We start from the raw sequence: 17,539 nt of genomic DNA on the forward strand, positions 1-17,539 counted from the left end.
ACTACAGGCCAGGAGGCAGTATTTCAGACACCTCTGAAATACCACCCCAAAGAGGAAAGGGGAAATCTCAGGGTATGTGATAAAGGTGAAGGGGGAGGTGCATGAAGCCATACACACATTCTATAAAAGTTTGCTGCTGGTCTCATGAAGGTTACTATGAGTCAGGAGGAACATACGTCACCATGAAGGATTTTAGTGTTTTCCTAGATATGAGGAGATGTAAGAATTGGGCATATAATATCTTCTCTTAAAAATATCTAACTATCTGACAACATGTTCTTCTAGTTTTTCCAGAGCACAGAGTACCTCACTGTTGGTCTCCACCCTGAGGTCCACTCAGGGGGTGCTACAGGTTGGCAGGGCTGCAGTGGCTCATGATTTAATCCACATAGAGAGTGATGGCAAGTTCCAAACTCCAGTACATAGCTAGCTTCAGTATTTTCAATAGTATCCTTCTGTAGTACACTATACTTACATTTGGAGAGAATCTTGAGTCAGCAATCTCTTTCTTAAGAACAGTAATCTTAGCTAAATGAAGAATAAATGACAAAATGAATAGAGGTCTGGCTGGTTCACGTAAGAGAAATAAAGTAATATAAAATCTAGAAACAACTCATCTTTTTTATTATGTATTCTTATATCTTTTATACATCAGATTTTTTTTCATTCTTTGTTGTAAAATATTAGAGAGTCTACTGTTTTATTTATTTCTAGGCAATAAGAAGTCAACTCAAAATTCAAGAATCATAATTTTTATCAGTGTCTTTGGGTTCTTAGAAGAAAAGTTACTGCAACATTGGAGTCATTGTGATATTTTGATTTGTAAAAAATGTATATATCTGGTCATTCAAATTGAAACCAAGCAGGGCCCTGTGTGTCTTCTGGGCACAAAAGACTTTCTGTGTCCCCCATTTCTTATTTTTAGGAAATAGGCTTCAGCCTCCATGACCTTCCCCAAGTTCCAAAGGGCAGGTTTAAATAGTTGTTAGTTAGAGAAGGGAGAGGATGCAGAGACAGGGAGGAACAGTCAGTACAAAATATTATAGCCCTGAGGCAGGGTCCAGGTTCAGCCTCAAGGGATACACATAACAGTATCTTTGAGCTCTTCTGCAGTACTAAACTCCTCCCTGCCCCAACAAGTGAAAGATGTTAAATGCCTGATGAAGCATTCTTCATTCCTGAAAGAAGGTTATAGTGCAATAATCTCAAGAACCACCAGAACTAGTCCCAGGACCACCCAACATCAGCTTTGAAGAAGAATGCAAGCTTGCATCTACCCTGGTCCTTATCTGTGGCCCTTTTTTCCACTTCCAAAACTATAAGACCATCTTTTATTCTCTCCCATAGGAGGGCACAGTCTTTAGAGCATTAACTGCTGTGGCCTCTTTTTCCTGACAAAGCAATAAAAGCTACTCCTTTCTCCTTTGCCCAAAACTCTGCCTCCATGTTTCTATTTGGCACCAGTGGACAGAGGCTGAGTTTTGGTGACAGTGATCAAAATATATTTTTGATATTTTTGGTCTTTATCCACAGTTTCTGGCTCTCAGCTCCCAAAACCCTTGGAATTTTCTGATCAATGCAATGGGGAGCATCTTTTGTTATACTATATGATCTTTTGTCCTCAGAGCCACAAAGGAGAAATGAATGTCTCATTATTCCTAATAAGCCCTTTCCATCACAATTAAGTTTATATTAATGAGGGTGACTTTTGAGTCCTACCCCAAGGTGGCTGCCAGGAGAACCATTCACATGATTAGAGGGTTGGAGCTTTCAGTCCCACCCCTGATTCTCAGGGAAGGGAGAGGAGTTTTAGGTTGAATAAATCATCATTGACCAATTATTTAACCAATTATAAGTATGTAATGAAGCCTCATTAAAAACCCAGAAGGACAGTTTTTTGGTCCATTTTGGAGAGCTTCCATATCCTGGAAACAGTACTGTGTGCTATCATGCCAGGTCTCAAGCTCCACAAGAACAGAAACTCCTTTGTTGAGAACCTCACCCTATGTATCTCTTTATCTGGCTATTGATTCATATGCTATGACATCCTTTGTAATAAGTTGGTAATCTAGTGAGTAAACAGGTTTCCCTGAGTTCTGTGAACTGTTCTAGCAAGTTAATCAAACCCAAGGAGGGTTTCTTAGAAACCTCTGATTTATAGCTAGTCAGTCAGAAGCACAGGTAACAATTGGCTGGTGGCTGGTATCTCAAGTGGAGGTTAGTCTGTGGGACTGAGCCCTTTACCTGTGGAATCTGAGTCTATCTCCAGGAAGACAGTGTCAAAATTGAGTTGAAGAGTCTATCTCCAGGAAAAAGAGTGTCAAAATTGAGTTGAAGAGTCTATCTCCAGGAAGATAGTGTCAAAATTGAGCTGACTTCTTGGACACCCTGCTGAAGTTCAAGATTGTGTATTGGAGTTCCCGTTGTGGCTTGGTGGTTAATGAACTTGACTAGTAACCATGAGGTTGCAGGTTTGATCCCTGGCCTTGCTCCGTGGGTTAAGGATCCAGTGTTGCTGTGAGCAGTGGTGTAGGTCACAGATGTGGCTCAGATCCCACATTGCTGTGGCTGTGGTGTAGGCTGGCAGCTACAGCTCTGATTTGACCCCTAGCCTGGGAACCTCCATATGCCATGAATGCAGCCCTCAAAAAAAAATAATAATAACAATTGCGTATTGGTGTGGAGAAACCTCCACCCAAACATGGGGGTCTGGGAACCCTATTTACTCATCAAAGGGAAAATTTTCCAAAGCAAGAAATAAACTTTATGTACCATCAGTCCATCCTATGTGCCTGAGGTACACTGGGTCTGGCACAATTTACCTTCTCAACTAATAAATAGAATATAGATCAAAAATAATCCTGGGAATGTTTTTATCAGTTATTCACATATATTCATTCTTGATGCTGACAGGAAACTATTTCCCTTGAAGTCTAGTCATAGTATGTTATCAAATAAAATACAAGACTAACACACTCAAAGCTCACAAAGTTCTCTTGCCTTTGGATTGACAGACTCCCTAGTTTTGAAATTGAAAGTTTAATTTAAATTTTTAAAATTTATATCAATTCAAATACTATATATTTTACATTGTTAAGCATGGTAAGTAGTCGAGTTCTTAGTAATTGATCATTAACAAATTGGTCAATAAACTGTAAATTGATTATTAACAGATAATTCATGGAGTTCCTGTTGTGGCTCATCAGGTTAAGAATACTACATAGGGTCCATGAGGATGCAGGTTCAATCTCTGGCTTTGCTCAGTGGGTTAAGTATCCAACATTGCCACAAGCTGCTGTGTAGATTGCAGATGCAGCCTGGATAACACATTGCTGTGGCTGTGACATAGGCCAGCAGCTGCATCTCAGATTCCACCCCTGGCATGGGAATTTCCATATGCTGTAGGTGTGGTCTTAAAAAGAAAAAGTAATAACAATTTTAAAAAGTAACTAGAGAATTATGGAAACCAGTACATCTAGATCTCTTCCATATGTACTAAGAAATGGTTTAGTAGGAAAGAAGTTCTTAATTATAGTGCTAATAAAAGCAGCACCCTACTAATTTAACTTTAATGTGAAAGGCAGAATTAGCAAATTCAGAAATCACAAAAATGGCAGAGGAGGCAATCTTTTAAAATCACACAGCTAGATGGCTATCAATTCCAATCAACCTAGAATCCCTTTCCTTCAAGTCTGCATTCACACCGGAGGCTGTAAGGAGACACTGCCTTTAAAAATCATTAGTTGACTGGAGACTTCCTCTGAAAGACAGGAGTCCTCACATAGTAACCGAACTACACTCAGCCATGAATTCATAAAAAGTGTTTCCAAGATGTGACAAAATCTTGGGTCCTGTCTCCAATACCGTTGAATGTCTACCACCTGGAGTGAGCTGAAATGGCTCCTATTAATGAATTCTCACTTTCTATTATTTATTCTGGAAAGAGGAAGAGATAAAAGACAAAAAATCTATTTTTCCAGTCCCAAAAAGATGGTTTGCCAAACACTATCCCACTAGGCCGAGATTGAAACACATCCATTTTTAATTTGGTCACTTGAAACTACTCATATTCATATGCTAGCCACTTACTTCCATACATTCATAATGGATATGTCTCCCAGGTCTTACTTATTTTGTTATTTCTCAACACACATCACATTCTCCTCATAGCCAAAGCCTTTCTAGTTAGTCACTCAATAAACAATTAGTGAAAATGTGTGTTTTAGCAGACCATTATTATATTTCAAATTCTAATAGTAATCTGCCAGAAATTTCAGGGAGGGTGTAAATAAATTTACTTACATTTTAACTTCTTTGTTTTTTCACCACATAGACGAAAAATCTAGAGGATTTTAAAAACTCAAACAAAAGGAGGTAGTGAAAGCAGCAATATTACTGCAAATGCTTCCTACTTTAGGACAGTGACCCTCAGAAGGACTACAGAATATAAGATTTATCTTTTACTTCTCTTTACATAAAATGTATCTGTTGATCAGCTTCCTCATGGCTGTCTTGACTTCCTTGTTTCGCAATGTGTAGATGATAGGATTAAGTAAAAGTAATATCACAGTATGGAACACAGACACCACTTTGTCTAGGGAAAATGAGTCAAAGGGGCGAGCATAAATGTAAGTGGACGGCCCAAACATTAGCACCACAATGGTTATGTGGGAGTAGCAGGTGGACGTGGCCCGGCTCGTACTCTCACCTGAGCCTGAGTGTTTCTTGAGCATGGCCAGGAGGAAGGCATAGGACATGAGAAGAGCAATGAAACACACCACAGAGATCAAGCCACTGCTAAAGATCATCACTAACTCCTCCAGGAAGGTGCTGACACAGGAAATCTGGACAACCTGCATTATGTCACAGAAGTAACTATCTAACTCATTGGGCCCACAGAAGGGAAGTCAAACAATGAGAGCCACCTGGATTATAGAGTGAATGAAGCCCCCCATCCAGGAGAAAGCCACCAGAATACAGCAGAGACGTCGGTTCATGATGGTAGCATAGTGGAGGGGGCGGCAGATAGCAGCATAGCGATCAAAGGCCATCACTGTGAACAGAAACATCTCTGAGGCCCCAACAAAATGCAGGAAGAAGAGCTGAGCAATGCACCCCCCAAAGGAAATGATCTTCCTTTCCACAAAGAAGTCTATGAGCATTTTAGGGTCTGTGATGGAGGAGTACCAAATGTCAAGGAAGGCCAGATTGGCCAACAGGAAATACATGGGTGAGGTCAGATGGGGGTCAAGCCTGATGGTGTAAATAATAAGAATATTTCCTGGAAGGATGAACAAATAGAAGGACAGAAATATAACAAACAGGACCAGTTGCACCTCTCGAGTTTGGGATAGGCCAGAGAGAACAAATTCTGACACCCTGGTGTAATTTGCTGGTTCCATTTCTTCACTTTCTTTCTTATTATAGCTATGAAAAAAATAAAGAAATTGTAATTACTCTAAATAGCGTTAAACCAGAGTTCTATCACTGCTTTAAAAATCATCATATGGTCACTGTCCTTAAGAAATTGCATTAGAATATGTTTATTGCCTCATTTTTTTGTTTCATAAACCAAGCTAGGGAAAGAGTAAGTGATGATGTGAAAATTAGCAACATCGAAATCATACGAAGTGTGTTGCATATCTGAAAACAAAATTTCAACCTGTTAGTGTCATTTCTGTTTTATGAAACTCAGAAATCCATTAATCCTTCCCTCAAACATCTACTTTAGTAAATATATGAATAAATATATGCTTCTACTTTTAAGCAATATAAAAGCTGCCACACCAAAGTATTTCTTGTGAGCAACAGCCAGTACTAAAGAATTGCTTCTGTTCTATTGGTATGCTACTTTATAGAATTGCCTTTCCTCAGGAAGGAAGCATAGTGAAAAAAAGGTTAGGGTTTTATGAGACCAAATGAATATGATAGTGTCCACCAAAGCTTATGCATAATATTGACTGAAGAAATCCAGTGTTTCCTCCTTGGCAATGACTGGCTCAACTTTTGCATAATTTTAACAAATACAGGCTTCCAAATCTAATAAGTTAGAAAAGTATTTTGTTATAAAGAAGGATGGCTCATTACAAGTAGAAACACCATGGGAAAAAAAAAACAGTGTTTGCCAGGAATTTGACGCAAGAGGCAGAAAAACAAAAACACTAAGAAAGTTCAGTATTGTGGAATTACTTAATTTTTAGCAAAAGGGAAATATTCCCACACCCAGGAATAGCCCAGTGAGTTAATCAATCATGTTTAGTAAGATAGGCATTTAAAATTCAGTTTAGAAAGATTTAGCCAAAAGAAAGATAATGAGGCTTTCTTTTCTGTTTTTTATTTTGCATTTTAGGGATGCACATGTGGTATATTGAAGTTGCCAGGCTAGGGGTTGAATCAGAGCTGCAGCTGCCAGTCTACACCACACCTCACAGAAACACCAGATCCTTAACCCACTGAGCAGGATCAGGGATTAAACCCACATCCTCATGGATACTAGTTGGATTCCTAACCCACTGAGCCAAAACAGGAACTCCATTAATGAGGGTTTCAATTCTCAACTTTCTTAAAAACATGGTTAATTGTGATGACATATTTCCCAGGATTCCATAGCCATAGTTTTCCTCTATTTACCTAGAAGGGGTGCCCCATAGCCTCGATAACTAAAAGCACAGAAAGTATATAATTGTAAATTCATAGCATACTACTCATCCACATTCTCTGATGAGTAAACTATGAGTTTCCAAAAATCAAAAGTATCTCTTACCAGAAGCATCTGGAACATTATGACTACTCAGTTCATTTGGATATTTTGCTATTATGTTATGTTGATTTTGAACAGATGGAAGTGATTAAGTTATTTGTTCTTAATTAAAATAATTGACCTCTTGTTACTAAAAGGAGATGAACATTTCAATTCCATAAATACTATTACAAGACCTTAAGCTTTTTGTTTTTAGTTTCCATGGTGGATACTGATATGATAATTGTGATTACTGTCACATAAGTCACCCTTACCTGCTCTGTCATACTCTGTACCCATCCCATCAAAGAGAAGAGAAAATGATACTAACCTAGAAAGAAAGAATCTAGGTGAATATGTGTTGGTGTTTTGGAAAGACAAACCCACTTCAGGTGTTATAAGGTAGAAAGGACTATTTTACCAGAAAAAGTGTCATAGAGATTTATTTTTGTACCTCAGTGTCCAAAATAAGACATACAATTCAAACTGAATAAGATATTCCTTATCAAGAACCATAACTTTCCCTTGGTAAATGCCTGTCTCCTCCATTCCTTACAACCATCAGGTTGAAACGAGACATTTTACTGAAGTCTCTCAATCCAACTGTCAGGCAGCCAAACTCTACACTCCCTAAGCAAGCACTCAGCAACTACTCATAACACACACACGTGGCACTAAACCTCAGTGCAGGACAAACCAACACACATATTCCCTACATGAACATGACCATGGCCTAAAATACCATAAAACCTACCACAATTCTGACCCTGGCATGCATTTGTGATTTAATGCATATCAAAACAAAACTTCACACATGCCATTGAAAACTCTATCTCAAAATATGTAGTTTCTAGTCATGTGAGATGGAACATGATGGAGGATAATGTGAGAAAAAGAATGTGTGTGTGTGTATATATATATATAACCAGGTCACTTTGCTTTGCTGTACAGTAGAAATCAACAGAACACTATAAATCAACTACGATGGAAAGATAAAAATCATAAAAAAACAATGCTATACAAATAAAATTATCTCAAATGTTTAAAAAAAAAATGTAGTTTCTGGGGAGTTCCCATTGTGGTGCAGTGGAAATGAGTCTGACTAGGAACCATAGGGTTGTCCTCAAAACCAATGAGGTACCACCTTACACACCAGCCAGAATGGGCAGCATCCAAAAGTCTACAAACAATAAGTGCTGGAGAGGGTGTGGAGAAAAAGAACCCTAGTACACTGTTGGTGGGATTGTAAATTGGTGCAACCACTGTGGAAAGCAGTATGGAGATGCCTCAGAAAACTAAACATAGAACTACCATTTGATCCAGCAATCCCACTCCTTGGCATCTATCCAGAGAAAACCATGACTCGCAAAGACACATGTACTCCAATGTTCATTGCAGCACTATTTACAATAGCCAAGACATGGAAACAACCTAAATGTCCATCGACAGAAGAGTGGATGCAGAAAATGTGGTACATATACACAATGGACTATTAGCCATCAAAAAGAATGAAATACCAGCATTTTTAGCAACATGGATGGACCTAGAAACTATCATGCTGAGTGAAGTCAGCCATACAATGAGACACCAACATCCAATGCTTTCACTGACATGTGGAATCTGAAAAAAGGACAGACTGAACTTCTTTGCAGAACAGATGCTGACTCATAGACATTGAAAAACTTATGGTCTCCAGAGGAGACAGTTTGGGGGGGTGGGGGGATGTGTTTGGGCTGTGGGATGGAAATCCTGTGAAATCAGATTGTTATGATCATTATACAATTACAGATGTGATAAATTAATTTGAGTAATAAAAAAAATGGAGAAAAAAAAAAAGACTGTCCTCCCCCATACACACCTCAGAGACCAGTGGAGTGTTGGTTATTACCTGTGCTTCTGACCAAAAGTTTCCCATGACCTTCTCCTTAGGTTCAATTAATTCACTAGAGCAGCTCATAGAACTCAAAAAAATTTTTTTACTTACTAGGTCACCAGTTTATAATTTATTATAAAAGGCCATATATAACTCAGGAAAAGCTGGATGGAAGAGATAAACATGGCAAGCTGGGAGGAAATGGCATGCTCCAGGTAGCCGCTTTCCCAGCATTTCCACACATTTACCAACCAAGAAGCTCTCTAAACCCAGTCCTTTTGTTTTTTTATGGAGGCTTCATTACATAGTCATGATTTATTAAATCATTGGCCATTGTCAATTGATTCAGCCCCCAGGTTGCTCCTGTCCTAGGAGGCTGAGAAGTGGGGAATGAAAGTTCTAGTGCTCTGATCATAATGTTTGTTTCTCCTGGAAACTATCCCCATCCTATCCTCGGGTGCTTTCCAAAAGTCAACTCATTAAACATTATGTCATCATATATAAATAACATAACAAAAAACAAGCTCCTGTAGTAACATCATCAAATCCTTAACCAACTGCACCATAGGAGAACAACACAAAGACACTTTTATGGCTCTTTTCACCAGGAAATTATGAGAGTTTTAAGGAGTTTTGTCCCAGAATTGAGGACAAAGACCAAATGTATATTTTTTTTACTTTATATATCACAATTTCACAGCTACCCAAATGTAATTCCCCTAGAATCCTGAAACTCTAATACTGATGATACAGCCCACCACTGGTAGTATCATCTAAGATTTTAAGTGCTAAATTCTTGTGTACAGTACAAAATAGCACCCTGGTTTCATCATTTTCAATGTGAATATCCAGTTTTCCCAGCATAATTTACTGAAGATAACTATTATTTCTCCATTATATATTCTTGGTGCTTTATAAAAATCAATTAATCATAAATGCCTGGGTTTATTTCTGTGCTTTCTATTCTGTTCTATTGATTTGTGTGTCTGTTTTTATACCAATACCATACCGTTTTGACTAGTACAGCTTTGTGATATAGCTTGAAATTAGGAATTGTGATGCCTCCAGTTTCTTCTTTGTAGAGATTGTTTTGGTTATTTGCTGTCTCTCGAGGTTCCAAAAGAATTTTAGGCCTGTTTTTTTCTATTAAAAAAAAAAAAAAAGAATTTTGATGGGAATTGCATTGACTCTGTAGATCACTTTAGGTAGTATGGACACTTTAACAATAGTAATTTTTCTGATCTTGTGAACATGAAATAGCTTTCCACTTAATTATATCTTTAATTTCTTTCACCAATATTTTATATTTTTCAGTGAACAAGGTTTTTCATGGAGAAATTTATTCCTAAACATTGTTGGTGGGGGGTGGATTTCCCCCTCTATCTGTCTTGAGTTCTTATAACAGGAATAACAATAAAATTGACACAAGAGAGATTAACAGAGAAAAAGAAATTTTAATTCATGCACATAGAGGTTTCATTGAAATGGGCTCTAAAGAAGTGGCCAAGGCAGGCAGCTTTTATACTTTTTAAGCAAAGAAACAATAAATTCATGAAGAATTGACAGGACAAAGAAACTTAGGCTTCGAGTGCCTAATCAGTGAAGACCATAAACTAAGTTTGAGCTTAGGGTAGCAAATTAAAGAAGTAACAAGATTTGTTTGCACAACTGTCTCACCTGAATTTCCTATCCCTGGTAATAAAAGTATCTTCATTTCTCCAGATGCAGGAAGGAAATCTTCCACATGGGGGATTTATTTCCTGTTTTCAGGGGGACACAGGAGGGTCAGAGTTTTCTTCTTGTGTCAGCAGCTTCTCAAGTAACTTAAAAAAACTCAATATGTCATTGTGGCCTCTAGCGGGGGCCAGAGGGTGAGGCTTCCCTGAGCTCTGACAGCATTTTATTGTTTTTGATGCTATTGTAAATGAGGTTTTCTTAGTTCCTCACTCTAGCTTGGCATTAGTGTGTAGAACCACAACTGATTTTTGTGTGTTGATTTTGTATCCTGTAATTTTACTTCATTTGTTTATTAGCTCTTTTGAGCTGAAATAAATAGACTACCAGTTATTTCTCCGGTAAAGATGGGTTTATTTAGGATCAACAGAGAATTGCAATTTGTGGTCTACAACCATGGCAAGCCATGTGTCAGTCTCAGCAGAGTGAAGAAAATAGAATGCTTTTATAAAGAGGAAAAGGAAATTGGAAGGACTATAGTAAACAAAGAGTCCATGGATTTTCATTGGCTGAGTCCTTGCCAAGAAAGAAGTAGTCTTTTGTCTTCCTTTGGGTTCTGCTGTTGTTTTAGAGAATGAGAACTCCTCTTTTTTGTCTTCCAACTCCATTTAATTGAAGTTTCTGTTTACAAATTTACAGATCTAATAGTTTTCTGTTGGAGTCTTTGAAGATTTCTATATACAGTATCATCATTAACAAAAAAAGACAGTTTTACTTGTCAACTCAAAATAGATTAAAAACTTAAATATGAGAGCTGAAACCATAAAATTCATATAATATAGAGAAAAAGTTACTTGACATTGATCTTGGCAAAATATTGTTTTGGATTTTACACCAAAATATTGTTTTGGATTTTACAAAATAAAAAAGCAACCTTTGGAATACCAGAATATATTTTCAAATCTTATCTGATAAAGGGTTGATATCCAAAATATACAAGAAACTCATACAAATCAATAACAAAAATAATCTCATTAAAAACTCAGAGAATATGAATAGACATATCCAAAGAAAGTATAGAAATGACCAATAGGTGCTCAACACTGTTAATCATACAGGAAATGCAAATCAAAACCCCAGTGAGATATTACCTCACAAAGGTTAGGATGGCTATTATCAAAAAGACAAGAGACAGCAAATGTGACAAGGATGTGGAAAAGGGAAACTTGTACACTTTTGATAGGAATGTAACCTGGTAAAAAGCATAGACTTTCTGTTACAAGATTAGGTCTAAAGATCCAGGGAAAATGTTCCTCCATTTTACCCATTAATCTGCAATATGGAAATGAGATAACCTAGGATGCTTAATAATTGACAAATGATATTGCTATTTTTTGACATATCCTGGTGGGATTTTATTTATTTATTTGCTTTTAACTTTTTTAATTATTATGTTTAATAAGTTATTTCCCCAATACAATTTTTTTTTCTATTGTACAGCATGGTGACCCAGTTACACATATATGTACACATTCTATTTTCTCACATTATCATGCTCCATCATAAGTGGCTAGACATAGTTCCCAGTGCTACACAGAAGGATCTCATTGATATTGATATTGAACACAAATTCATGTGCCCAGCACACACTTGAGGCCATACAAACCAAAACATTGGATTTGGGAGCAGAGCAAAGTTTATTGCAAGGGTCATGAAGAACAGGCAGCTCATACTGAAAAGACCCTTGTGTGTCATCAGTTTTCTGTTAGATTCTTTTTTTTTTTTTTTTGTCTTTTTAGGGCAGCACCCACGGCATATGGAGGTTCACAGGCTAGGGGTACAATCAGAGCTATAGCCACTGGCCTAAGCCACAGCCACAGCAATGTGGAATCTGGGCTGTGTCTGTGACCTCCAACATAGCTCACGGCAACACCAGATCCCTAACCTATTGATCAAGAACAGGGATCGAACCCACATCCTCATGAATGCTAGTCAGGTTTGTTAACCACTGAGCTACGACGGGAGCTTGAGTTTTCTGTTAGATTCCAAATGACACAGATATTTTTCTATACATATATCCTTAAACACATTCACTTGTTTCATCCTACTTACTACACCCTTAAAACTAAGACACTCCAACATCATCTTAGATAATATAAATTCTCACTCTCTTCTGTTTTCTGAACCTCTTCCTGGGGTTCTATCTTTCATCCATGTCTGCTGCACAGCGGTCCTTTTAAAGTTCTGTTGCTCACCCCCTGTACTGAATGCTTGATGCTATCTCTTTTTTTTTTCTTTTTTCCTTTTTGTTTTAGTTAGGGAGACACCTTCCCATACTTGCAAAGAAAGGGTAAGTGTAAAGTAAACTTTATGAGCCTTTTCATGACTGAAAATGTTTTATTCTACTGTCATACCCAAATGATGGTTTTGTTCTAGATAGAATTCTAGGCTGAAAATTGGGTCCAGGCATTTTTCATTATATTGTAGTGTCCAGTGCTACTCTTGAGCACTCTAGTGCCTTTCGGATTTTGCTTACTTATTTTTGACCTATGTTTTTTCTCTCTCTTAATAATGTTATAATCTCAATCTCTAGGGTAGTAAAGTTTCATAATAACACTATTGTTTTCTCGTCCTTATGGTGGACACTCAGTTAATTTTTGTATCTGGAGACTAAACCCTTCTGCTCTGAGTTTTCTTTTCATTGTTTCTTTTAAATGATTCCCATCTGTCTTCTCTGTTCTGCTGGAAAAAAATATGAATTGAATGTTGGACCTCCTGGTATGAATCTTTATATTTCTTGGTTTTAGGCTTTCCTATTTTCCATTTCATTGATATTTTTAAATTATACTTTCATGAAGACTTTCTTTTTTTCAATTATTTTATTTTTTTTTAATTTCCCACTGTACAGCAAAGGGGATCAAGTTATCCTTACATGTATACATTACAATTACATTTTTCCCCACCCTTTGTTCTGTTGCAACATTTGTATCTAGACAAAGTTCTCAATGCTACTCAGCAGGATCTCCTTGTAAATCTATTCTAAGTTGTGTCTGATAAGCCCAAGCTCCCGATCCCTCCCACTCCCTCCCCCTCCCATCAGGCAGCCACAAGTCTCTTCTCCAAGTCCATGATTTTCTTTTCTGAGGAGATGCTCATTTGTGCTGGATATTAGATTCCAGTTATAAGTGATATCATATGGTATTTGTCTTTGTCTTTCTGGGCTCATTTCACTCAGTATGAGAGTCTCTAGCTCCATCCATGTTGCTGCAAATGGCATTATGTCATTCTTTTTGATGGCTGAGTAGTATTCCATTGTGTATATATACCACATCTTCCGAATCCAATCCTCTGTCGATGGACATTTGGGTTGTTTCCATGTCCTGGCTATTGTGAATAGTGCTGCAGTGAACATGCGGGTGCATGGGTCTCTTTTAAGTAGAGTTTTGTCCGGATACATGCCCAAGAGTGGGATTGCGGGGTCATATGGAAGTTCTACGTATAGGTTTCTAAGGTATCTCCAAACTGTTCTCCATAGTGGCTGTACCAGTTGACATTCCCACTAACAGTGCAGGAGGGTTCCCTTTTCTCCACAGCCCCTCCAGCACTTGTTATTTGTGGATTTATTAATGATGGCCATTCTGACTGGTGTGAGGTGGTATCTCATGGTAGTTTTGATTGGCATTTCTCTTATAATCAATGATGTTGAGCATTTTCTCATGTGTCTGCTGGCTATCTGTATATCTTCTTTGGAGAAATGTCTATTCAGGACTTGTGCCCATTTTTCCATTGATTGATTGGCTTTTTTGCTGTTGGGTTGTATAAGTTGCTTATGTATTCCAGAGATTAAGCCCTTGTCGGTTGCATCATTTGAAAGTATTTTCTCCCATCCTGTCAGTTGTCTTTCTGTTTTCTTTTGGGTTTCCTTTGCTGTGCAAAAGCTTTTCAGTTTGATGAGGTCCCATGGGTTTATTTTTGCTCTGATTTCTATTGCTTTGGGAGACGGACCTGAGAAAATATTCCTGATGCTGATGTCAGAGAGTGTTTTGCCTATGTTTTCTTCTAGGAGTTGGATGGTGTCCTGTCGTATATTTAAGTCTTTCAGCCATTTGGAGTTTAATTTTGTGCATGGTGTGAGGGTGTGTTCTAATTTCATTGCTTTGCATGCAGCTGTCCAGGTTTCCCAGCAATGCTTGGAGAATAGACTTTCTTTTTCCCATTTGATGTTCTTGCCTCCCTTGTCCAAGATTAATTGGCCATAGGTGTCAGGGATTATTTCCGGGTTCCCTCTTCTGTTCCATTGGTCGGTCTGTCTGTTTTGATATTTCTGTATACCAGCAATGAAATATTAGAAAAGGAATACAAAAATATGATACCTTTTAAAATTGCACCTCACAAAATCAAATACTTCGGAATACACCTGACCAAGGAGGTAAAGGACTTATATGCCGAGAACTATAAAACTTTAATCAAAGAAATCAAAGAAGATGTAAAGAAATGGAAAGATGTTCCATGTTCCTGGATTGGAAAATTGAAGACTTTCTTATGTGATTCTATCTTTCAACCTCTGTTGACTGCTTTAGTTTTTTATTATTCTTTTTACTATATTTAGTTTCCAAAAGTAATTTTTATCGTTTTGTTAAAATTATCATATTCTGGAGTTCCCGTCATGGTGCAGTGGTTAACGAATCTGACTAGGAACCATGAGGTTGCGGGTTTCGGTCCCTGCCCTTGCTCAGTGGGTTAACTGATCCGGCGTTGCCATGGGCTGTGGTGTAGGTCGCAGACACGGCTCGGATCCTGCGTTGCTGTGGCTCTGGCATAGGCCGGTGGCTACAGCTCCGATTCAACCCCTAGCCTAGGAACCTCCATATGCCGCAGGAGCAGCCCAAGAAATAGCAACAACAAAAACAACAACAAAAGACAAAAAAGACAAAAAAAATTATCATATTCTTATTTCAGGATTACAAATATTTCTCTCTTCAGTGAGAAGCCATGAATGGTATTTTAAAGTGTATTTTTTTCCTGTGTTATACATATTTCCACCAGATTGCTTTTGGCCTTCCTTAATACTCTTTTTTTTTTCTTCAAATATCAAATGTATATTAAAGAATTAGGTAGCAAAAATTTGACCGATTTTTGCATCAATAGAGCAGTGCTTACTAATTGGTAGGCTTCTGGTCAAGTGTTCAGATTGAAAGACAGACATTCTATTTGTATCTCCAAAGACAGAATGCAAAAGACTTTTTAAAAATATCATTCAGTTTCTTAATGCAAAGATGGCAATATTCCATCTGAATAGCTTATGCCTGTTTGAGCATGTAGGAGTGAGGGGTGGGGTGGAAATAGGCAATGGGAGATTGAACTATTCCTTTCTCTTAATCTCTTTCTTACCAGCCCTGCACCCCACCATCTCCCTTACCTGGTGTCCTGGCATCTGAATAAGAGATTCTGGAAGATAAGTCTGTGTATTTCTTCTCAGTATTCCTGTCAGTTGGTACTTTAGAGTTAGCCTTTACTTTGCTAAATCAGTTACTAAGCCTTTGTCTTCTCTTTTCCAAATATTGTTGGACTCTTTTCTCTGCATCTAATTTCTGTCCCTGTATCTTTGTGAGTCTAAACTTCTTCCTCTTTGTTGTTATTGTTACTATCACTATTATCATTATTTTATTTAGATCTTAGGAAGAAAAAGGAAAATTAATGTAGCTTGCCATTTAAATTTAATTTCAGTTTATATATAATTTTTTAACTAGGTGTTTATAATTAGAATAGAATGATATTTTTTGCAGGGGAAAGTTAATACGAAAAATAACTATAGGGAAATGCAACAAAATGTTAATGGTGATTATGTATGAAAGGACTGAAGTGCAGAGAAACCATTTTAAAAAGTTTTTAAAAGTCCTAATCTCAAGCTACTGTTATATGTCCACCCCAGCAGCAAAGGAGAAACTGGTAAATGCAATATGTTAGCAGTGTCACCATAATGTTAAGTCTCTTCCTCAGGAAAAGAAGGAATGATGGACATTGGGATAACAATCAGCATATACTGTCACAGGTATCATGTATATCTAGCTCTGTGCTATATATGAGGAGCAGAAAAGAAATAAGAACATTATTTACAGTCTTAATAAATTGTGGAAATCCATTAAAAAACAAAAACCAGAAAAAAAATGTGTCCAATACAGGAGTGCTTAAAACATACAGAAAATAAATGTTGGATGGAAATAATCAGAGCAGATGTCTCGAAAGATTTGGGTCGTGAAACAAAATCTAAAAAATTTCCTCAGAATAAAAATGCCTTTTTTGAAGTATTGAGAATGTCCAGCTATTCTCCAGCTTTACTGAGGACATAACAAAAAAGAAATGTACTTAATCTATTTGGTCAAAATTGAAACCAATTTAAACTAAAATTTCATAACAGAAATATATCTCCTTGACTTAGTCACTTCAGTAATTCAGTTGTTTTAATTAACCTATTCTGTTTATTGCAAAAAGATTTATTTCAGTAAAAATAATAAATTACTTGAGTGATAGAGTATTAAAATTCTCCAATGCAATCTTTTGGAAAGTTGCTCCACACAAAAATATGTGAAATATTCTTTTTTTTTTCCCCTGTATGGAAACCATCGTTGGGAAGCTAGTCAGTTTATATTAGCATCTTCATTATATGCAGTATATATTTCTATGTCTGCATTTTCTGCATTTGTTATACTGTAGTATAATTTTCTTTTTGTGAATCTATTTCATGTTCCAGATTATGCAATATTTGTGGGAAAAGACTAGAAAAGGAAGAGAAGAAAGGAAGGATCAAAGAGAGAGAGAGAGCAAGGAAGAAAAATGGCTGTGAGGAAGAGAGGGAGAAAGAGAGAAAGAAGGCAGCTCCTAGGAAGTTATACTTCTTTTTTAGGAGAAATTATCTGATTCCTTGGAAACATCTTTCTCTTGCAATGCTGTTCTAAACCACTGAATTACAGATTAAGAGAGTTAGATTTGAATTGAAGGGATCTAAAGCAGTTAAATGAGACAGGAGAGGGAGTGTTTACTCTCCTACTCTAGAAGTAAAAGAGGATAAACCTTGCTAGTATAGAAAGGTTTAAGTTTAGCCCATGGAAAGGCAGAAAAATGAAGTCGCCTCAAAGTATTCCCTTTTAAATGAAAAGTATGACACAGTTGAATTTTGGAGATTATTCCTTAAAAGTATTAACAAGAACCATCAAAGGTATCAATTAATTCTCTGATTTTGCAATTCCAACAAA

General features: G+C 37.2%; 1 pseudogene; it reads right to left on the minus strand.

Annotated features, from left to right (window-relative positions):
* Positions 1-4,460: 4,460 nt before the first annotated feature.
* Positions 4,461-5,411, minus strand: LOC125136857 (olfactory receptor 4M1-like; annotated as a pseudogene).
* Between the last annotated feature and the right edge of the window lie 12,128 nt (positions 5,412-17,539).

The sequence above is a fragment of the Phacochoerus africanus genome, chromosome 9, assembly GCF_016906955.1.
Source record: "Phacochoerus africanus isolate WHEZ1 chromosome 9, ROS_Pafr_v1, whole genome shotgun sequence".
In the NCBI taxonomy this organism is placed as follows: Eukaryota; Metazoa; Chordata; class Mammalia; order Artiodactyla; family Suidae; genus Phacochoerus; species Phacochoerus africanus.